This window comes from Dipodomys spectabilis, unplaced genomic scaffold (genome assembly GCF_019054845.1).
Source record: "Dipodomys spectabilis isolate Male_0828 unplaced genomic scaffold, ASM1905484v1 ptg000233l, whole genome shotgun sequence".
Taxonomy (NCBI): Eukaryota; Metazoa; Chordata; class Mammalia; order Rodentia; family Heteromyidae; genus Dipodomys; species Dipodomys spectabilis.
Window position 1 is genome coordinate 665642 of NW_024870910.1, and position 20491 is coordinate 686132.

Consider the following 20491-nt stretch of genomic DNA (forward strand, 5'->3'; position numbering starts at 1 on the left):
GTGGATTTCCACAGTGGCTGTACTCATGTAACATCCCCACCAACGGGGGACAAGATTCCTTCCTGCCTCCTCTCCTACATCTTTTTTAAAATATTTTTTTATTGTAAAGATACTGTACAGAGGGGTTACAATTACATGAGTAAGGTGATGAGTCCATTTCCTATCAGGCATTGTTACCCCTTCCTTTGTTTTTCCCCTACTATCCCTTCCCTCCCCACCTCCCCAGCTCCTCCCTCCCCCCCCCCCCCTCCTACCTCTTTGCAAGCATTTTCTGTTGTTTTTCTTGATGAGTGCCATTCTGCCTGGGGTGAGATGAATCATGATGTCATTATTATTTATGGCTAAGGATGCTCAACCCTTCTTCATGTTTTTATTGGCAATTTGCACTTCTCTCGAGAACAGTCTCTCCAATTCATTTGCCATTAATTGGACTATTTGGTCTTTGGGTGTTTAATTTTGTTGAGCTGTTTACATAGTCTGGATATTAATCCCTTGTCAGGTGACTGGCAAGATTACTTCCCATTCTGTGTGCTTTTCCTTTGCTGATATATATTTCCTTTGATGTGTAGAAGTTTTTTAATCTGGAGCAATATCATATGTCCATTCTTGCTCTTATCTCCTGAACTACTGGAGTCTCGGGAAGTTGTCCATGCCTTTATATTCCCTGCAACAGTTACCACATTTCAAATCTTACATTAAGGATTTTGACGTATTTTAACAGATTTTTGTGCACAATGAGAGTCGGGGCTCTAGCATCAGTCTTCTCCGTGGGGAAGTACAGTTTCCCAACAACCCTTGTTGAAGAAGCTGTCTTCTTCTCCAATGCAGCAAGGTGTCTTTGCTTATCTTTGTTGAGTATCAGGTGGCAGCAGCTACACGGATTTATTTCTGAATTCTCTATTCCACTCCACTAATTTGTGTGTATATATGGTTGTGTGCAAATACCATGCTGTTTTTGTAACTATGGCCCTGTATTATAATTTAAAGGCAGGTATTGTAATACTTCCAGCATGGCTAGAGGCTCTGTCCCTGAGCCCCTCTGTGCTCAGGGCATTCTACCATTTGAGCCACAGGGCCACTTCCAGCTTTTTCTGAGTAGTTTATCAGAGATAAGAGTCTCACACTTTCCTGACCAGTCTGGCTTTGAACTGCAATCCTCAGATCTCAGCCTTCTGAGTAGCTAGGATGACAAGCCACCGGTGCCTGGCATGTACTGTCTATTCTTGTTTTGTTTTGTTTTTTTTTTCAGCTGCCTTTACTTACTTTTGGCATTAATAGGATTTGAACTCAGGACTTCATGCTTACTAGGAAGTCCCTTTACCAACTGAGTAACAATGGCTTTCCTGCATCTATTGTGGTGATCATGTGATTAAAACAAAACAAAATCTAATGAAGCCCTTGTGTTTTTGTAAGTTTTTTGGGGGTAGTACTGGGTTTGGGTCCAGAGCCTTGTGTGTGCCAGGCAGGCATGTGTACCTTACTTGAGTCATATCCGTGGTCATTTTTGCTTTAGTTATTTTTTTTTCAATCAGTCTCATTTTTTGCTTGGAGCAGGGTTCAGAGCTCTACATAGCTGAGATGCTAGGCATGTGCCAACACACCCTGCTCGTTTTTTTTGAGATGGGGTCGAAGCTGGCCCTACACAAAGATCTTCCCAATCTTCACCGCCCTGAATAGCTGGTATTACAGGTATGAGCTATTATGCCTAGTTTTCCTATCATCTTTAGATTACTTGTTATACTTCATGCAAAGGAAATGCTGCATAAATAAATAGTTGTTATGTTGTATTGTTGGAGGAATAATGACAAGGGGAAAAAAAAATCTATGCAGGTTTGATAGAGATGCAATTGTTTTTCAAATATCCAACCCATAGTTGCCTATACCAGAGACTTCTGAAGCTCTGAAGACGAGGCTCCAATTCTGTAACCCTGTTGCCCCAAGGAATAATAGAAACTGGGACCAATTGTCTCCAGCATTTTAACTTTTAAAACATTGAAGACAGTCAGGTCTTGTAGGCAACACACATCTATAGAACAGACTTGCCCAGTTCAGACTTTGTGCCGTACCAAAAGAATAAAAAGAACTTCATCAAGTATTTCTGGAGGAAGCAGGGAGAAGACGGGGGGGGGGGGGGGGGGGGGGCTCCAGGTCCCCAAAGTCAGCCAGGATGCTATCCAACAAAGCTGGAGGGTTTTCAAGATAAACTGGAACCCCCATGCTATTTAATCCCCACAGAGAAAAGCAGACACAATGGCTTCACCCCAGGAGTGAAATGGCATCTATCGGATGCCAGGGACCAAAGCCAATGTCTCAGCAGGAACCTGAAGCTCTTCAGCCAGAAACCCAAAGGGCACTGAAACCAGTCTGTGGTGTGGGTTGTAGCTCTTACTCTACATATAGTGTTCTCCCCAACACACACACACACACACACACACACACACAAAACAATAGAAGTTGTAGTTTTTCCCTGACAAACTTTGAAAGGCGGAGTCAAGTATAAAAATAAAATGGGTGTTATTTATTTGTTGGTGGCACCAATCTGATATGTTCATAAGGCAGACGATGAACCAAAGTGTTTCTATTTGCAGTCATTCTATTTTAAGATGAACTAAATCTAAGCCTTTCTATTTTAAGGGTCTTTCTATTTTATTTCAATAGAGTCAAAGAAGGCAATACATTTAGGCGGTATTTTTATAAAGTGTGAAAGTAGTGTTTAATATGACAAATTTTTCAGTGATTTTTTTTTATTTTCTGGTAAACATTTTAAGTGTTCTTTTATTTTTAACATTTTTATTCATTTATTAATTCATTTTTATTTTATTTTTGTCAGTTGTGGGAGCCTGAACTCTGGGCCTGGGCACTGCCTCTCAGCTCTTTAGCTCAAGGCTAGCGCTCCACCACTTGAGCCACAGCGCCACTTCCGGCTTTTTCTGCTTATGTGGTGCTGAGGAATGGAACCCAGGGCCTCATGCATGCAAGGCAAGCACTGTACCACTGAGCCACCTTCCCAGCCCCAACTGATATCCTTTTGAAATCGCTTTTTGAAACAACAGTGGCCAATGGTACTTTTCTAACTCAGAGTTTTTCCGAACACAAGAGAGAGAGATGCGCACAACCTAGCATTCTACACATCCATTAATCTGACAATGAAACCTATGATACACAGATATGAACACAACTCTTTCAAAGCAAAGACTAGTCCAGTATTTTCCTTTATGGCATTCCCCAATGTCTTTTGGTTGAATAGAGCCTATCCGTGGTAGCATTTCACCCAAAACATGAATGGATTTCCCACACACCCATATGAAAACCAGTCAGATGGCCTGGAAAAAACAGGACTATTTGGTGATCAGTCACTTAGAAGAGAAAGAAGGTAGCACTATTAGCTATATTAAAACCCATGCTAGTATTAGAGTAGCTACTCTCTGGGACTGCCAGCAAATCGGATGCTTGGCTTAATCAGACCCTTAATTCCCTGCTTCATATAACATCATCTGGGATTGTCAAGGAAATGTTTAATACTCTACACAACTCAATTCAGCATTTGCTATCGAGTCCAAGAAGTGTTTAATCTTCATTGTCCCAGAGAATCTTCATTGCGAACCACGTATTATAATTAAGAAGCCATTCTGTTAGAGGAAACCATTTAAAAATAAATAAATAAGCAAAAGCTTACTACATTTGAATGTAAATAAGCACAGACAAATGTCATATTCCTTGACAGAGGAGCAAAGTGTGAAGAGCCGTCCACTTACAGTGAGCTCACAGAAATCGAAGCTGTCGAGGCTTCTGCTTTTGTGCAGCCTCCCTTTGATCCGGCGTAAGGAGGGCTTCCCCTGGCTGACACTCGAAGTAGCACCGTAAGGGTTTTCAGAGGAAGGCGTTACCCTGCAGGATGGGAAACAGGTTTGCAGGTGAATACATTTGCCCAGTTTGAGGTGAGGATTTACTCCAGAAATGCCACATACTCTGTTAAAATTTCTTCTTAAACCGGGTACGGTGGCTCATGCCTGTAATCCTAGCTACTCAGGATGCAGAGAGCTGAAGATCATGGTTCAAAGAAAGATTGAGCAGACAAATAAAAAAGTCTTTTATCTCCATTGAACCTCCCAGAAGCTGGAAGTGGTCCTGTGGCTCAAGTGGCAAAGCATTAGCTTTGAGTACAAAAGCCCAGGGACAGCGCCCAGGCCCTGAGTTCAAACCCCAGGACTGGCATGAAAGAAAAAAATAAATCAGGGGCTGGGAAGGTGGCTCAGTGGTAGAACGCTTGCCTTGCATGCATGAGGCCCTGGGTTCGATTCCTCAGCACCACATAAGCAAAAAGAAAAAAGCCGGAAGTGGCGCTGTGGCTCAAGTGGTAGAGCGCTAGCCTTGAGCTGAAGAGCTGAGGGACAGCGCCCAGGCCCAGAGTTCAGGCCCCACGACCGGACCCCCCCCCTCCAAAAAAAAAAAACAATGCCAAATAGATCAAATTCTTGAAACCAGGAAAACAGAAGGGAGACACTCCAAGATTTGAACACAGACAACTTTCTGAATAGGATTCCAAATAGCTCAGGAAATAAAAGCAAGCATTGACAAATGGAATTGCATCAAATTAAAAATCTTCTGTGCTTTCGAGGAAACAATTATCAGAGTAAAAAGACTGTACAGACTGCAAAGTCTTTGCTTGCCAGTCATCTAACGAGGGATTAAGATGCAGAATATAGAAAGAACTTAAAAAATGCAAATACCACTGGGTGCTGGTGGCTCATTTCTATAATCCTAGCTACTCAGGAAACTGAGATCTGAGGATCGAAGTTCAAAGCCAGCCACGGCAGAAAAGTCCCCATGAGACCCTTAGTCTCCAATTTACCACTCCCAAACCGGAAGTGCTGTGGCACAAGTGGTAGAATGCTAGCAACCCTTGAGCACAAAGAGGCTCAGGGACAGCACTCAGGCCCCAAGAACAGGGAGTTCTGTCCCTCAGTGGCCCCAGAAGCCCACGGCCACCAGCTCCTGCAGCTTTCTGCCTCCACAGGAGAACCATGTGTGGAGGTTCTGCATCTCCCTCCTCTTCCCCTCACTGTCAGGCCAGGCCTGTCCGTGCTTCAGGCTCCAGCATTGAGGTTGCAGGGAGCCTGGTCTGAAGGCTGATGTGACCTGCTTTACAGCATGGCTTCCCAGACAGGCCCTCGGCGGCTGATGGTTGGCTCCTTGCCCAGCTATTATTCACACCCAAGTGAACTGTTCTCTACTGAGGGCTTGTTCCCTCTGTGTATGTGTGTGTGCTGTGCTGGCGGAGGACATTAAGGAAAGGTAAACACCAATCCACCCCTATCAATCACGTCACACCTACCCTGGCAAACCTCTGGCAGCCCTTTGGCTGCCAGCCAAGCCCAGACTGCCAAAAGCTTTGACACAGCAGGGTGAAGGCCTTTTAATCCCACAGAAACCTCAGATTTCCAAAACACACACTCAGCAATGTGACACACCTTCGGGGCCTCCTGCCTGAGTCCCTCCCAGGTTCTCTCTCTGACCTCCACACCACACTCCCAGAGCAGCATGCCCCACAAGTGCTAAATGCTCATTCTGTCAGGAACTATGGTTCACATCGGTTCTGACCACAGCCTCGCTTAGCAGACAAACAACCTCCAACTTCAGCTACTTCATCCGTTGCACAATTTCAGCAGAAAAGAACTTTATAACAGCCGAGAATCGGGAGGGAGGGGGGAAATAAATAAACTCGATGGCAAAAAATGAGGCCAGGAATGGTGGTACCTATCTGTGGTCCAAACTACTGGGGAGACAAGAGATTGGGGGGAGGAGGAGGGGGGGAGGATCACAGATTGATCGGGGAAGATTGCAGTCCAAAACCAGCGCAGGTAAATAGTACGGAGCCTACCTGAAAATAACTAAAAGCAGAAAAGGACCTGGGGACATGGTTCAAATGCTGGAGTGCTTGTCTAGCAAATGTGAGACCCTGTGTTTAAATCCAGTACCACGATCTGTGTGTGTGTGGTGGTGGTGGTGGGGGATTAAGAAGTTATGTAAGAACAAAATTCTCTACAAAGAAATAGCTGATGATCCTTCTACTAGGTACTAACTTAGCACATCTGTGATTGATAGCCACAGCCCACGAGAGGCACTGCTAACACGTAACTGCAAAGCACCCTCCTCCAAATGCTGGTTCCCATCCACAGTGTGAGAACAGGAGCCTCAGGAAACTGCTAACACTGCAAAAGAGGCCAGGCCCTGGTGGCTCATGACTGTAATCCCAGCTACTCAGGTTGTGGAGATCAGGAAGATCACCCGGGCAGAAAGTTAGCGAGACGCTTCCCCTACCCGTCTCAGCCAACAAGCCAGGCCTGGTGGTATTTACCTGTGGTCCCAGCTCTAAGGGCCACATGATAGTAGGATCATGGTCCACGGCTGGCCTAGAACAGTAATGTCTGTCTCTGAAAATAACTAAAAGCAAGAAAGGACTGGGGGGGAGGGAGGGGTTAAGTCGTAGAGCACCAGCTTAGCAAGTGCAAGGCCCTGAGTTCAAACCATAGTACTACCAAAACAAAAAATCCACAAGAATAAACCCGACAGCCTGGATGTGTAGGTTAGAGCCCTTCTCAGCCCGGCAGGAGGACCTCAGTACACACAAGTGGGCCACAGCCCACCTTCCGGAGAAACACCATCCTAACAGGACCCTTGGTTGGTTAGTGTGTGCTTATTTTCATCAAGTCTCTTTTCCTAGATTGTCATCTTCCTGCTTCATTGTCCTTTTAACCCCAACAACTGGTATCTGTAAGCCGGCGTCTCACTCTGGGTAAGCCAATGACCTCATTTCTAAAAGTGGGAAGAGTATGGCACCCGCCTCCCAGGGGAGCTGGGAAAGTATGGCACCCCTCACCCGGGGAGCTGGGAGAATATGGTACCTACCTCCCAGGGGAGCTGGGGAAACATGGCACCTGCCCCTATCAGGGAAGCTGGGAAAGTATGACATCCCTCGCCCCAGGAGCTGGGAGAGCATGGCACCTACTTCCCAGGGGAGCTTGGAGAATATGGTACCCAGCTCCCTCGGGTGTCAGGGGGAAGAGGGGAGGTATGGCCTCCGGCCCCTAGGGGAGCTGGAAAGAAGACAGGATGCTCACTCATACTTCTACAGGGTCTGCAGGTAACAGCTCCGCTGTCCTGAGTGACTATGGAAATGTGGACATAGCCTTCCACGTGCACCAGATCTCACAGGCAGGAAAGCACTCTGAGATGCTTAAAGGGAATGCAATGGCAACTTTCCACCTGAGATCAGGACCCACTCTCCTAAGGACATGCAGGGCACAACTAAGACGGCTGGCCACACAAACACACACTCACACACACACACACACACACACACACACACAAATTATTCTGAAAAGGTTTTCCACCTTTTGATTTTTGCATAAAAATACATAGGATGTCAGGTACCGGTGGCTCACACCTGTAATCCTAGCTACTCAGGAGGCTGAGATCTGAGGATTGAGGTTGGAAGCTAGCCACGCCAGGAAAGTCTGTGAGACTCTTATCTCCAGTAAACCACCAGAAAACTGGAAGTGGCGCTGTGGTTCAAGTGGTAGAGCACTAGCTTTGAGCTGAAGAGCTGAGGGACAGTGCCCAGGCCCAGAGTTCAAGCCTCCTGACCACCCCCCCCCCCAAAAAAAAAAAGATAGGAGTAAAAATGATTGCCAGGGCCTCACCCAGGGCAGGATGAATGTCACCTCACTTAGAAAAAGGAGCTGGGATGATGGAAGGTGATTTAGTGAAAGTTCTTTTTTCCTTCTTTCTTTTTCTTTTGTGTCAGTAATGAGGCTTGAACTCTGGGCTTGGGTATTGTCTCTCAGCTCTTCAGCTCAAGGCGAGTGCTCTACTACTTGAGCCACAGCGCCACCTCCAGTTTTCTGGTAGTTAATTGAAGATAAGAGTCTTACGGACTTTCTTGCCTGGGCTGGCTTTGAACCGAGATCCTCAGATCTCAGCCTCCTGTGTAGCTAAGATTATAGGTGTGAGCTACCGGCGCCCAGCTAGTGAAAGTTCCTGACATGAGATCATCCTAGATTCTGGAAGAGGGCGGGGCTAAATCCAATGCCCTGTGCCCCATAAGAGACAGAGAGAAGATGAGGGTCACAATGTCCTTGTGAAGCTGGAGGCAAAGGCTGGACTGGGAGACTTCCTTTGTGGGGCCACAAAGAAAGCTTGGAGCCACGGAAAGCAAGACAGACACAGAAGGACACAGCCACCCAGGGAGCATGGCCCTTCCCATAGAACCCTGAAAAAGGAAGTGCTGTTGTTTTAAGGTTGCTGTTGCTGATGGTCCTGGCAGCCTGGGAAATACAGTGTCCTGCTGACCTCTGCCTCCCAAGGAAGACAGCAGGCTGCACCTGCTTATACCTGCCGTCATCCTAAGTATTTGTGCTAAACCACTATGTGTGTGTCTGTGTGTAGGTGTGTGTGTCTCTGTGTGTGACACAATTACCTGAGGGGGGGAAATTCCAAAGGAGGAAAGAGTCAGGTGCTGGTAGCTCATGCCTGTCATCCTAGCTGCTCAGGAGGCTGAGATCTGAGGATCACAATTCAAAGCCAGCCTGGGCAGGAAAGACCACGAGACTCTCATCTCCAAGGAACCACCAGAAAACCAGAAGTAGAGCTGTGGCTCAAAGTGGTAGGGCACAGGCCTTACGTAGAAAAGCTCAGGGACAGTGCCTAGAACCTGAGTTCAAGCCCCATGACTGACCAAAAAACAAAACAAAAGCAGAGCTTCCGTTGGCATCTGCATGCAAGTTTTCATATATTTAGTTTTTAGAGAACAAGCTCACATTTAGGAAATGGGCAGACCTGGGGATTCTTCAAGTCTCACAGCGGTGGTTGGTATCCGCTTTGGGGCCCCATCCACCATTCTAGAGATAGGACTACAAACTCTTGCCTTCTAACCATGGACCTAACAATGCCTGTGCAGCAAATTCACCACATGCAATTACTGCAACAAAACGAAATGTTATCTAGAAAAAAAAAAAAACTTCTGGAGGAAATAAGATAAACAAATCAGGCAGGATGAAATTCTACAAACTTAAAAAAAGACTATACACCTGCACTGAAAAGTACGCCTCACACCCACAGTGCCTGCATAGCATCTTCTTTGCTTTGCCATTGAAGAAACTCAATCAAGAACCTCTGCAAATCAGCACGGAGCACAAACTCTGGCACATGCATCTCAGATGATGGAGAACTTTACACACAATCTACCAGTCATTCAGAGACCATTACTTTTAAAATAGACTTTAGCCAAGGCACCAGAGGCTCATGCCTGTAATCCTACCTACACAGGAGATTAGAGGATCAAAGTTTGAAACTAGCCCAAGTAGGAAAGTCTGTGAGACTCTGATCTGCATTTAACCACCAAAAAGCCAGAAGTGGTGCTGTGGCTCAAGTGGCAGAGTGTCACCCATGCACACAAAAGATCTAGGACAGCTTCCTAGCCCTGAGTTCAAGCTCAAGGACTAGCAGAAGAAGAAAAAAAAAAATGGAAAAAAAAGGAGAGAGACTTTATTTCTGGCTCCAATCACTGTCTGCCTCTCCTGTGAATTGCTAGAACAGAAACATTACCTAGATTTTATTTACTTAGGTCCTCTCTTTGCAAATTCTACATTTGGGGGATGTGTTTTTCAGAAGCAGCACTCCAATAATGAAAAAGAATACGCCTGGTTTCTTAACTTTACGATCACGTGCAGCTAATATTCATGCCTAAGAATGCCTCAAATATTATTCCCATATCTTTTTATATTGAGCATCAAGAAAATAGATTTCCACAACATTCTTTCCCAGCCATGCATTAAAAATTCATTTAGCAGGGCACCAGTGGCTCATGCCTATCATCTTAAACACTCCGGAGGCTTAGGTCAGGAGGATCAAAGTTTGATGCTTGCTAGGACAGAAAAGTCCTTAAGACTCCATCTCTATACTCAACAGCAAAAAAGCCAAGCTAGAGGATGGCTCAAGTGGTAGAGGACCAGCTGACCATGCAAGCCAGTGAGCCTGAAGCCCTTGAGTTCAAGCCCCCTTGAGTTCAATTCCCCTAGAGGGGAATTTTCATTTATTTGCTTATTCAAATAGTATTTATTGAGATGTTAGTTTGTAAGCCAGCATTTACAGATTTAGCAAGGAACTAAAGAGACAAATGCTCCTCCTTCGGAGCTTATGTTTCAGCAGAGGGGTCATATGAATGGAACAGAAATACATGTGTGTTAAATACTAATACAATGCTAGACACACAGGAGAGAGAAAGAGAAGGCAGGGTAAGACTGCAGGTGTGGACAGCTCCCCCTCATTCATCTATCAGGTTGAGACTTGATCTTCAAATGTTACTTTTATCTTGCCTTACAAGGACCTATTCTTTTTCAATTGGAGACCAAAGTGTCAGTATGTATCCCAGGCTGGCCTCGAACTCATGATCTTTCTGCTCCAGCTTCCCAACTGTAGGATTACAGGTGTGCACCACTACTTCTGCCTTAAGAGTGACCCATTCCTCATTTATTTGCTGAACATCTTCCACAGGTATTCCTTTAATCTTCCTTTTTTTTGGTGGTGCTGGGATCGAGTCCAGAGCCTTGAATATGCTCTGCCACTGAGTTACACCTCCAGCTACGGTCTCTGCCCCAGGGACATTAAATTCATCCCCAGCTGACTGTGACAACTCCAGTGTTCTGAATGTTTGTTGTCCCTTGCTGTTCATCATATTAAAATTCCTTGGCCAGGAGTAATGGTTCAAGCCTGTACTCCTAGCTACTTGGGAGGCTGAGATCTGAGGATCATGGTTTGAAACTAGCCAGGCAGGAAACTCTGTGAGACTCTTATCTCCAATAAATTACTCAAAAACAGCAGGAAGTGGCTGTGTGGTTCAGGTTGCAGAGTGCTCACCTTGAGCAAAAGCAGCTCAGGGATAGCGCCCAGGCCCAGAGTTCAAGCCCCAAAACTGCACAAAAAAAGAAAGAGGGTTGGTGATTTTGAAGCCAGCTTGGGGGATGGATGAGAGGCGAGAAGTTCTTGAGATGCAACCAATGGTGTCTGGGCCCAGTAGTGCACACCTGTTATCCCAGCTACAGGAGAAGCAAGGTAGATCACAGCTCAGTCCTGCCAGGCATAAAAATGAGACCCTACCCTGAAAGTAAGCGATGCAAAAAAGATAATGGAAGTGTGGCTGAAGTGGTGGAATGCCTGCTCAAGCAAACACAAGACCTTTAAATTCAACCCCTGGTGCTTCCAGAACACAAATTAAAATACCTTTTGCAGAACGAATTTGTTTTTTAATAATTAGGCAATTTACTGAGCTAAGAAGTTGATAAGATTCAGAGCTGGCCAGTGTCTACCTACCACTCCAAGGTAGATACTAAGATTTTCATCTTTTGTTTTTTTTTTGGGGGGTGGGGGGTAAGTCATAGGGCTGGAACTCGGTCTTGGTGCCATCCTTGAGCTCTTCAGCTCAAGGCTAGCACTCTACCGCTTTGAACCACAGCGCCACATCTGGTAGTTTTCTGGTAGTTCATTGGAGATAAGAGTCTCAGGGACTTTCTTGCCCGGGCAATCCTCAGATCTCAGTCTCCTGAGCAGCTAGGAATACAGGTGTGAGACACTGGTGCCCTGCCTAAGATTTTCATCTTACAAATATTCCCCAGGGACTCGCTGAATATCACAAAGTACTCAGCATGGCTGAAATTTGAAATTTGCTGTCCAGTTTAACCACTACTGGGAGTGTGTGTGTGTGTGTGTGTGTGTACTGGGACTTGAACTTGGGTCAGGGCTCTGTCCTTCAGCTTTTTTGCTCAAGGCTGCTGCTCTTAACACTTGAGCTACACCTCTACTTCCAGTTTTTTTGGTTGTTAACTGGAGAGAAAAGTCTCACTTGCCTGGGCTGGCTGTGAACCAAGATCCTTCAGATCTCAGCCTCCTGAGTAGCTAGGACTATAGGTGTGAGCCACGGGCTGATCTATTTGAGTCATTCTTTCAATTTTTTTTTTTTTAATAGTAGAAATTACTTTCCCCAAATACTTAAAAGTGGCATGACTTCCTTTGCTACAACTTCGGAACCAAATTAGCTTCTTTTTGATGGACCTGCATGAAATCTTTATGGACTATCCTGACTATTCGTTTTAAAAATTAAAATGAGCACTATCACGACTTCTCAATTACTTCTTTGAGGGTAGAAGCTTACGCCTCAGTCTCAAGCCAGTGGAATCCATAAGGCACACTTTGATCTTGGCCATGCCACATCTATAACTGGATAATCGAGTCTGGGCGCCATTTCCACGTCAGGAAGCACTTCGCACAGCCACACTTCACGCAGGTGAAACCATGAGCCTCCAGAAGGCTGGGGCAACCCACAATTTACTCCTCTTCCAAGGCGTGAGGACGCACACCTCCCAAGAGCCCCACGGCGGCGGATGGACTTGAAGAAATCACACAGGCAAGAGACCAAGACAGACTGGCAAACAGACAGGATAGATAAGATAGATAGATAGGTGGACTGATAGATATGGACAGAAGATACAGAAGCTAGGCAGACAGATAAATAATATAGACTGAAGATAGACAGATATAGACAGATACATAGATACTTAGATACATAGATATACTGAGAATAGATAGACTGGCTGGAGAGACAGATAGATATGGACAGTAGATAGAGAAGAAGGGCAGACAGATAAACATAGAGGAAGACAGATTTAGACAGAAGATATAGACAGATACATAGATGCACAGATATACCGATAATGGATGAGATAGATAGATAGACAGATAGACAGGCAGGCAGGCAGGCAGGAGACACAGATTGACTTGCACGGACAGAAGATAGAGAAGACAGGCAGACACAGAAATATAGACAGAAGATAGATATAGACAAGATAGACAGACAGAAGATAAGGAGATACATAGATACTTAGATTCATAGATACGTGGATAGTGGATGATAGACAGACAGACGGATGGACGGACAGAATATCAGGTGCATTTGTAATGCCTGTCTGGCTCTGGCTGGGGCATCAGCTGCGATGATCCACCGCAGTGGTGGGCACGCGGGTGCCGGATTCCCACCGACCCCCCCCCCACACACACACCTGGAGCTCGCAGCGCAGCTCCGCACCGCCCACCGGGGCCCCAGCCCCGCGCCCCGCGCCCCGCATCCCGCCGCCTGCGGCGGTGCGCTCGCCCGCTCGCCCGCCCGCCCGCTTCCAGCTGGCGTCCTGGTTGCGGCGCCCGCGCGCCCGCCCGGAGCCGCGTCCTGGATGCGGCGCCCGCGCGCCCCGCACCCCGCGCCCCGCAGCCCGGGCCCGGCCCCGCCGCCCTCACCACAGCTTCCTCTTGAGCGGCAGCAGGCTGCCGCGGTTGGACGGGGTGACGCCGATGGCCATCTGCAGCACCGTCAGGTATTTCTGGTACTTCATCTTGTCCCCGCTCCGCTCGCGGGCAGGGCCCCGCCGCCGCCGCCGCCGCCGCAGGCACAGCCCCTCCAGGCGCCGCATAGATCAGCTCTGGGCCATGCGCCGCCGCGGGCGCCGCTGCTGCTCCCGCCGCCGCCGCCGCCGCCGCCGCCGCCGCCGCCGCCGCCGCCGCCGCCGCCGCCGCCGCCGCCGCCGCCGCCGCCGCCGCCGCCGCCGTGCGTGGCCCGGGCTCCCGCTCCCGCTCCCGCCGCCGCCGCCGCCGCCGCCGCCGCCGCCGTGCGTGCCGGCCGCTCCCGCTCCCGCCGCCGCCGCCGCCGTGCGTGGGCCGCGCCGCGCCTGCGTGGGTCCCGCGCGCGCCCGGGCCCGGCTTCCCTCTCCCCGCCCCGCCCTCGGCCCCGCGTGCCTCAGTTTCTCCCGTGGCGGCGGGAGCTCATTGGCAGTCATTTATACCCTCCCCGCCCCCACCCCGCCCCCCGGGAGAACCCAGGATGGTCTCCCCCCTCCCCCCTTCTCCCCCCTCCCCCTCCCCGGAATGATGTGTTCTTGGCGTTGGCTGTCACCGAGCGGGTCGCGGCTACCGGCTTCTCCCTGCGTGCGTGCAGCCGGGGCTGCGTGAGGTCCCGCGCCCACGTGACGCCTTCGCGCGGCGGCAAGTGTTCCCCACGTGGTGCGGGAGACCGAGCCGGGCGGAATCACCTCCGCACTCCACGGGGCAAGTGAGCGCGCGGTGACCTCTGAAACGTGCGTGGCTACGGTAAAATCTCCCTCCCCGTCCTCCCCCTCCCTGTCCTCCTCCCCCTCCCCTCCCCCTCCCTGTCCTCCTCCCCCTCCCCCTCCCCTCCCCCTCCCTGTCCCCCTCCTTGCCCTCCTCCTCCCCCTTGCCCTCCTCCCCCTTGCCCTCCTCCCCCTCCCCCTTGCCCTCCTCCCCCTCCCCGCCCTCCCCCTCCCCTCCCCCTCCTTGCCCTCCTCCTCCCCCTTGACCTCCTCCCCCTCCCCCTCCCCCTCCCCTCCTCCCCCTCCCCCTCCTCCCCCTCCCCCTCCTCCCCCTCCCCACCCTCCCTCTCCCTGTCCTCCTCCCCCTCCCCTCCCCCTCCCTGTCCCCCTCCTTGCCCTCCTCCTCCCCCTTGCCCTCCTCCTCCTCCCCTTCCCCTCCTCCCCCTCCTCCTCCTCCCCTTCCCCTCCTCCCCCTCCCCTCCTCCCCCTCCCCTCCTCCCCCTCCTCCTCCTCCTCCCCTCTCATTATTACTATTATTATTATTGTTGTTATTAATATTATTTTGTCTCTACTGGTTTTGTGCAACCCAGAGCCTTATGCTTCTTCCTAGGCAGGCACCCTGCTCCTTGGCCAAGATCTCTTTTTGCTTTAGGAATGTGTGTGTGTGTGTGTGTGTGTGTGTATACTGGGCTTGAACTCAAGGCCAAACACTCTGCCACTGGAGCCACACCTCCAGTTCTGACTTCTTGCTGGTTAATTGGAAATAAGAGTCTCACGGATTTGTCTGCTGGGCTGGCTTAGAACCTTGATTGTCGGATTCCAGCCTCCTGAAGAGCTACTGGCTGATAGGCATGAACTACACATACCTAGCTACTTTAGTTCTCCTTCTTCTTATTTTCTAGATAGGGACTTGAGCTGACTTTGTGCTAGGGGCCAGTGCCCAGACTCCATGCTCCTACCTCCATCTCCACAAGAGGCAGGGTAACAGGGTTGTACCATGGTACTTGGTCACATTCAGAACTCGGCAGATGGTTATCCAGTCATAGGAACAAGGAAAAGAAAATGGAGAAACCAATGCATTCCTACACTGTAATCCCAGACACTAAGTATTAAAATGTCCTGTATTTGTGTTAAATACTAGCATGAGTAACTGTTCTAGTATATAACATGTTCAGTAACTATGTTATATACCTGTCTTTTCCGTGCCTTGCCAGGACTGCATGTTTGGATTACTCAAACATTCTGTACTCATGACATTGCAACTGCTAATGTCACATGATATCTCTGGTCATTTATTTATTTATTTAGTGCCAGCACTGGGGCTTGAACTCTGGGCTTCCTGCTCTCACTTGGCTTCCTCCCCAAGAGAACTTGGGAACTTGAACTACACTCGAGCAACACCTCCACTTCCAGTTTTTTTGCTAGCTGACTGGAGATAAGAGTCTCAGAGACTTTCTCCTGCCTGGGCTAGTTGTCAAATGGCAATCTTCAAATCTCCGCCTCCTGAGTAGCTAGGATTATGGGCGTCAGCTAGTCCCGAGCCTGTCAAGTCTTTTCATGTTATTTTATGTCCCATTTTTGGCGTCACAACTATCTACCTCATTTCATTTTGCAGTCAGTAAGTTCTGCTGATTTCATATGGAGTCCCCACCAAGCCATGTTGCCATGGTTACCTATTTTCACCATTTACATTCCATCAGACCTCACCTGAATTCCACAAAAACTAGAGTGCCAGCCTTATATACAAGATAGAAAAAAAAGCTAAGGGACAGCATCCAGGCTTTGGGGACTGCCCAGCACCCCAACCAGCACAATTTCTTTCACTAGTTTTTGTAATAACATATCTCAACTGGCAGGAAAATATGTCAATGTACTTGAAGACAATCCAGTTTGAAAGGCAGAAAGAAAAATAAAGCAAAATGAAAAGTCCTCAGAAACCTCTGAGGGCCACAAAGCACAGCAAGATACACCAAGAGCCCCAAACAGAGAGGGGAGAAGCAAGGGAAACAATAGTTAAAGGAATAATGGCAGTAACAACTAGAGACTCATACGTTATATAAAAAATCATTTTCTGTTTGTTCAAGGAACTCATTATACATGGAATAAACTAAAAGCTGTCCACCCTTACATAAGCAATAAACAGACAGAACCCCCAAACACTCAAAAGGATCCATCAGAAGCCCACTCCTTGTCAATTAGCACAGACATCTATTTCCTTAAATGATACCTACTATTTATAAATAAAATAAGTCGTTCTTCTCTGTATTATTCAACTAGGCACAAGCAAACTGCACTAAGCCTTTCCCCAGAAGAGAAGGCAAAGTCCTTGAATAATGTTCACACCTTTTCTTTCTTTTCTTTTTTTTTTGTTGGTTGTGGGGCTTGAACTCAGGGCCTGGGTGCTGTCCTTCAGCTCTTCAGCTCAAGGCGAGCACTTCTACCACTTGAACCACAGCACTACTTCCAGTTTTCTGGTGGTTTAATGGAGATGAGTCTCATGGACTTTCTGCCCACATTGGCTTTGAACCGTGATCCTCAAATCTCAGCCTCCTGAGTGGCTAGGATTACAGGTGTGAGCCACCAGCCCCCGGCTACACCTTTCCTTTTCTAACCTGTGAGTTAAATAGTATGGTGTGCACAGTTCTTAAATGCTATGATAAAACATGAGTATACATTGCATGTCATGAGATGAGGGAATAAGAAAGGGGATAAAGCACATGTTATGCAAAGGTGTTCATAGAATGCAAACAGCAGATGCTGGTGAGGTTTCAGGCGTGGGGTAGCCCTCTTACGCTGTTGGTGGGAATGTAAGCTAGTGCAGCCATTATGGAAATCAGTATGAAGATTCCTTTGTAAAAAAAGCCCGGCTTCAGTGGCTCATACCTGTATCCCTAGCTACTCAGGCGGCTGAGATCTGAGGATTGCAGTTCAAAGCCAGCCCAGGCAGGAAAGTCCATGAGACTCTTATCTCCAATAAACAGAAAAGGCCAGAAGTGTGCTGTGATTCAAATGGTATAGTGTTAGCCTTGAGCAAAAAGCAGCTCAGGGACAGCACCCAGGCCCTGAGTTCAAGCCCTACCCATGACTGTTCCTCCCTCCCCTCTCCCTCAACCCCCCAAAAAAAACCCAAAACGGTTCTTTCCACCATTTTAGCAAGGGCAACAGCTTCCAATCTGAATGTTCCCATCCTTTCCAGATTCTTATGTGGCTCTTCTAATCCCTAAGCAGCTCCATTAGGACATGGAGCCTTCTGAAAGGTGATTGATTCAGTCAGAACTTTCCTGAATGAGATGAGTGGCCTTCCCTGTCTGCTCAGGACCAATCTCACAGATCTCATATCCATTTGGTGGTGGAGGACAGCTGGACATGTCTGTCTTTGTGATTTGGTAGGTCAGAAATACCTAGTTCCTGATTGACAGCTTAGGTCATACAGTAACACGACGGCTCCTAGTTAAGTGCTCAATCTACTAAGGCCTCAGTGACAAGCCGAAATTTATTCCTCAAAAGGAGAGCAGTTATCTACAGGGGATGTCAGGGCTTTGCTCCAAAATTTTAGTTATGCTTCAGTTTGCCCACTAGGGCCTGCCAAGAGCTCCAACTGGCATCTTTATCTGCCACTGATACTTTGGGTACCATGGCATCTGCTGGATCGTGTGTCTCCTGGCCCAGCAGCTTGCAAGACAGCCTGAAGGCTTCTTAGCACTTTCTCCTCTTCTGGTCCCCATTCAAAACTAGAGCTTCTTACATTGCATGGTAAGTAGGATGGAATAGCACATTCCACTAGGGCTTATGTCTCTTTTATGGTTATAGGCCAGACTTCACCTCAGAAGAGCTGTCACAATATGTTCAACCCACAGAAACCAGATATTTTACTTAGATAGAAGATCTTGAATTAAAAAAAAATTTTTTTTTGGTTTGGTCGTGGGGCTTGAACTCAGGGCCTGGGCTGAGCTTTTTCTGCTCAAGGCTAGAGTTCTACCACTTTGAGCCACTGTGCCACTTCTGGTTTTCTGGTGGTTCATTGGAGATAAGAGTCTTATGGTCTTTCCTGCCCAGGCTGGCTTCAAACCGATCCTCATATCTCAGCCTTCTGAATAGCTAGGTTTACAGGTGTGAACCACCAGCACCCAACTTGATTTTAATTTTTAATTTTTTGTGGGTGTGCCGGTTCTGGGATTTGAACTCAGGGCCTGGGTGCTGTTCCTGAGCTTTTTTGCTCAAGACTGATGTGCTACCACTTTAGCCACAGCTCTGCTTCAATTTTTTGGTGATTAATCAGAGATAAGCATCTCACAGACTTTTTTCCTGAGCTGGCTTTGAACTACAATCCTCAGATCTCAGCTTCTTAAGTAGCAAAGATTTCAGGTGTGAGCCGCCAGCACTTCTGTCTGATTTTAGTATTTATTTACCACACACAGGTGTGCAAACATCTCATCAATAAGTCTAAAGACATTGGTATTTCTTACTCACTAGGTCCCATGAACAGAATGTCTTCAAAGATAGGATTTCTGAACCCACCATTGCTGTCCTGATTCTGTGCTTAGCTTCATGTTTATTAAATGTTCATTTTAGGAATGAATTTGTCTTTCAGTTATTATGTAATGGAAATCTACAATTTTAGTATCCACGAGGAATTTGTGTTGGTGCTACTAATGGAAAATGTATTATGGTGGCTTAACAAATGAAAAGCGTTTTTTTTGTTTGTTTTGTTGGCCATGGGGCCTGAACTCTGGGCCTGGGCATCATCCCTCAGCTCTTCAGCATAGGCTAGTGCTCTACCTCTTGAACCACAACGCCATTTTTGGTTTTCTAGTGGTTTATTGGAGATAAGAGTCTCACGGCCATTCCTGCTGGGGCTGGTTTTGAACAGTGATCCTCAGATCTCAGCCCCTTGAGTAGCTAGGATTATAAGCGTGAGCCACCGGCGCCTGGCTTGAGTTTTTTGTTTGTTTGTTTGTTTTTAATGTGAAAAATATTCGTTTGTCAGACAAGGGTTAGTCAAGTGGCTTCACAAAATCATGAAGCTCTGTTTTTGCCTCTATTTAGCCTATTGCTTCTGTTCCTCAAGATCATACAATGGCTGCCAGAGCTTCAGCCGCTCAATCTGCAATTTAGAAGAATAGAAAGGAAAAGGCAAGCGGCAGACAGACTCATCTCGCCAGGAACTCAGTTCAGCTTTAAAGAGAGCTGCAAGAAATACCAAGCAAAAAACTTTTATTTAAATTTTCATTGAGCTGAACCGCAAAGGAAGCTGGGAAGGAAGTTTAGCTTGACACACTTTTCCTTGAACACAAAACATGAATAATGTTTCTGTGAAAAAAAGGAAACTAGGTGCACAGCCTACAAATGTTTTCCATAAAGGGTTGTAAGCATTTGTCAGTATTATCCATATTTCTATGTGATAATGTGTTTCTTCCAGGATTAAAAAAATACTCTCTTCAAAGTCTATAAGTCAATATGGAAATGGACTCAGATTCCAGCCTTCATATCTTGGGATCGTAATGTAATTCATACAGTCAGCTTCACATACCCCCTACCCACACGCTACAACCAATGAGCATGGTTGCTTTATCCTTTATCTCTCAGTGGTAGGACACCATCTGGTGTTTTCTGCATTTGACCCAGAGCCATGCCTGGCATCATCAGAGAAATCAAGAGGTGAGAAGGGACAGGGTCGGGCTGGGGTTAGTGGGACAAATTCTTTGTGATCACATTTGCTCCCCCAATCAACAAAGTATCCACTGTTGGATCTTGGTAGAATTCTATGATGCTATTCATCCATAATTGGGAGCTCAGAATGGTATGGCTGGTGTCAGACTGCTGTTTGTGACTGGCACGAGGTACTGACTTGCTCAAGACAACACAGGAGGGAGTTAAAGACACAGAGGTGTCTTGGAGGTGTGTCTCAGTTGGTAGAGTGCCAGCCAATGAGCGGAAGCATCAGGTACTGAGTTTGAGTCCCAAAATCAAAGAAAAAAGAAAAAGGAAGAAAAGAAAAAGAGACACATCCTGTGTGCTTATTCTTAACATAGCTTTCCACAAATGTTGAATTCCTCCTGGATGACGGAAGTCCTGGTGACTAAAGAGAATCCATTTTAGTCTATTGGATCAGCAGATAATTGTTGAGCATGCCCAGTTGGTTAGAAGTTTTTAACTGTAGGCATTTCAGAAATAATGATATGTGGAAAGGCTAAAATGAACATCAGGAAGCCAAGATGAAAAATGGACAGTCAACTGCCAAAGTCCAATAATCTCAGAAAGCCTCGCATGACTCCTCAGCTTGGATGCTTTTTATTTTGATCCTCAGCTCTCAGCCTCCTGAGTAGCTATGGTTTCAGGTA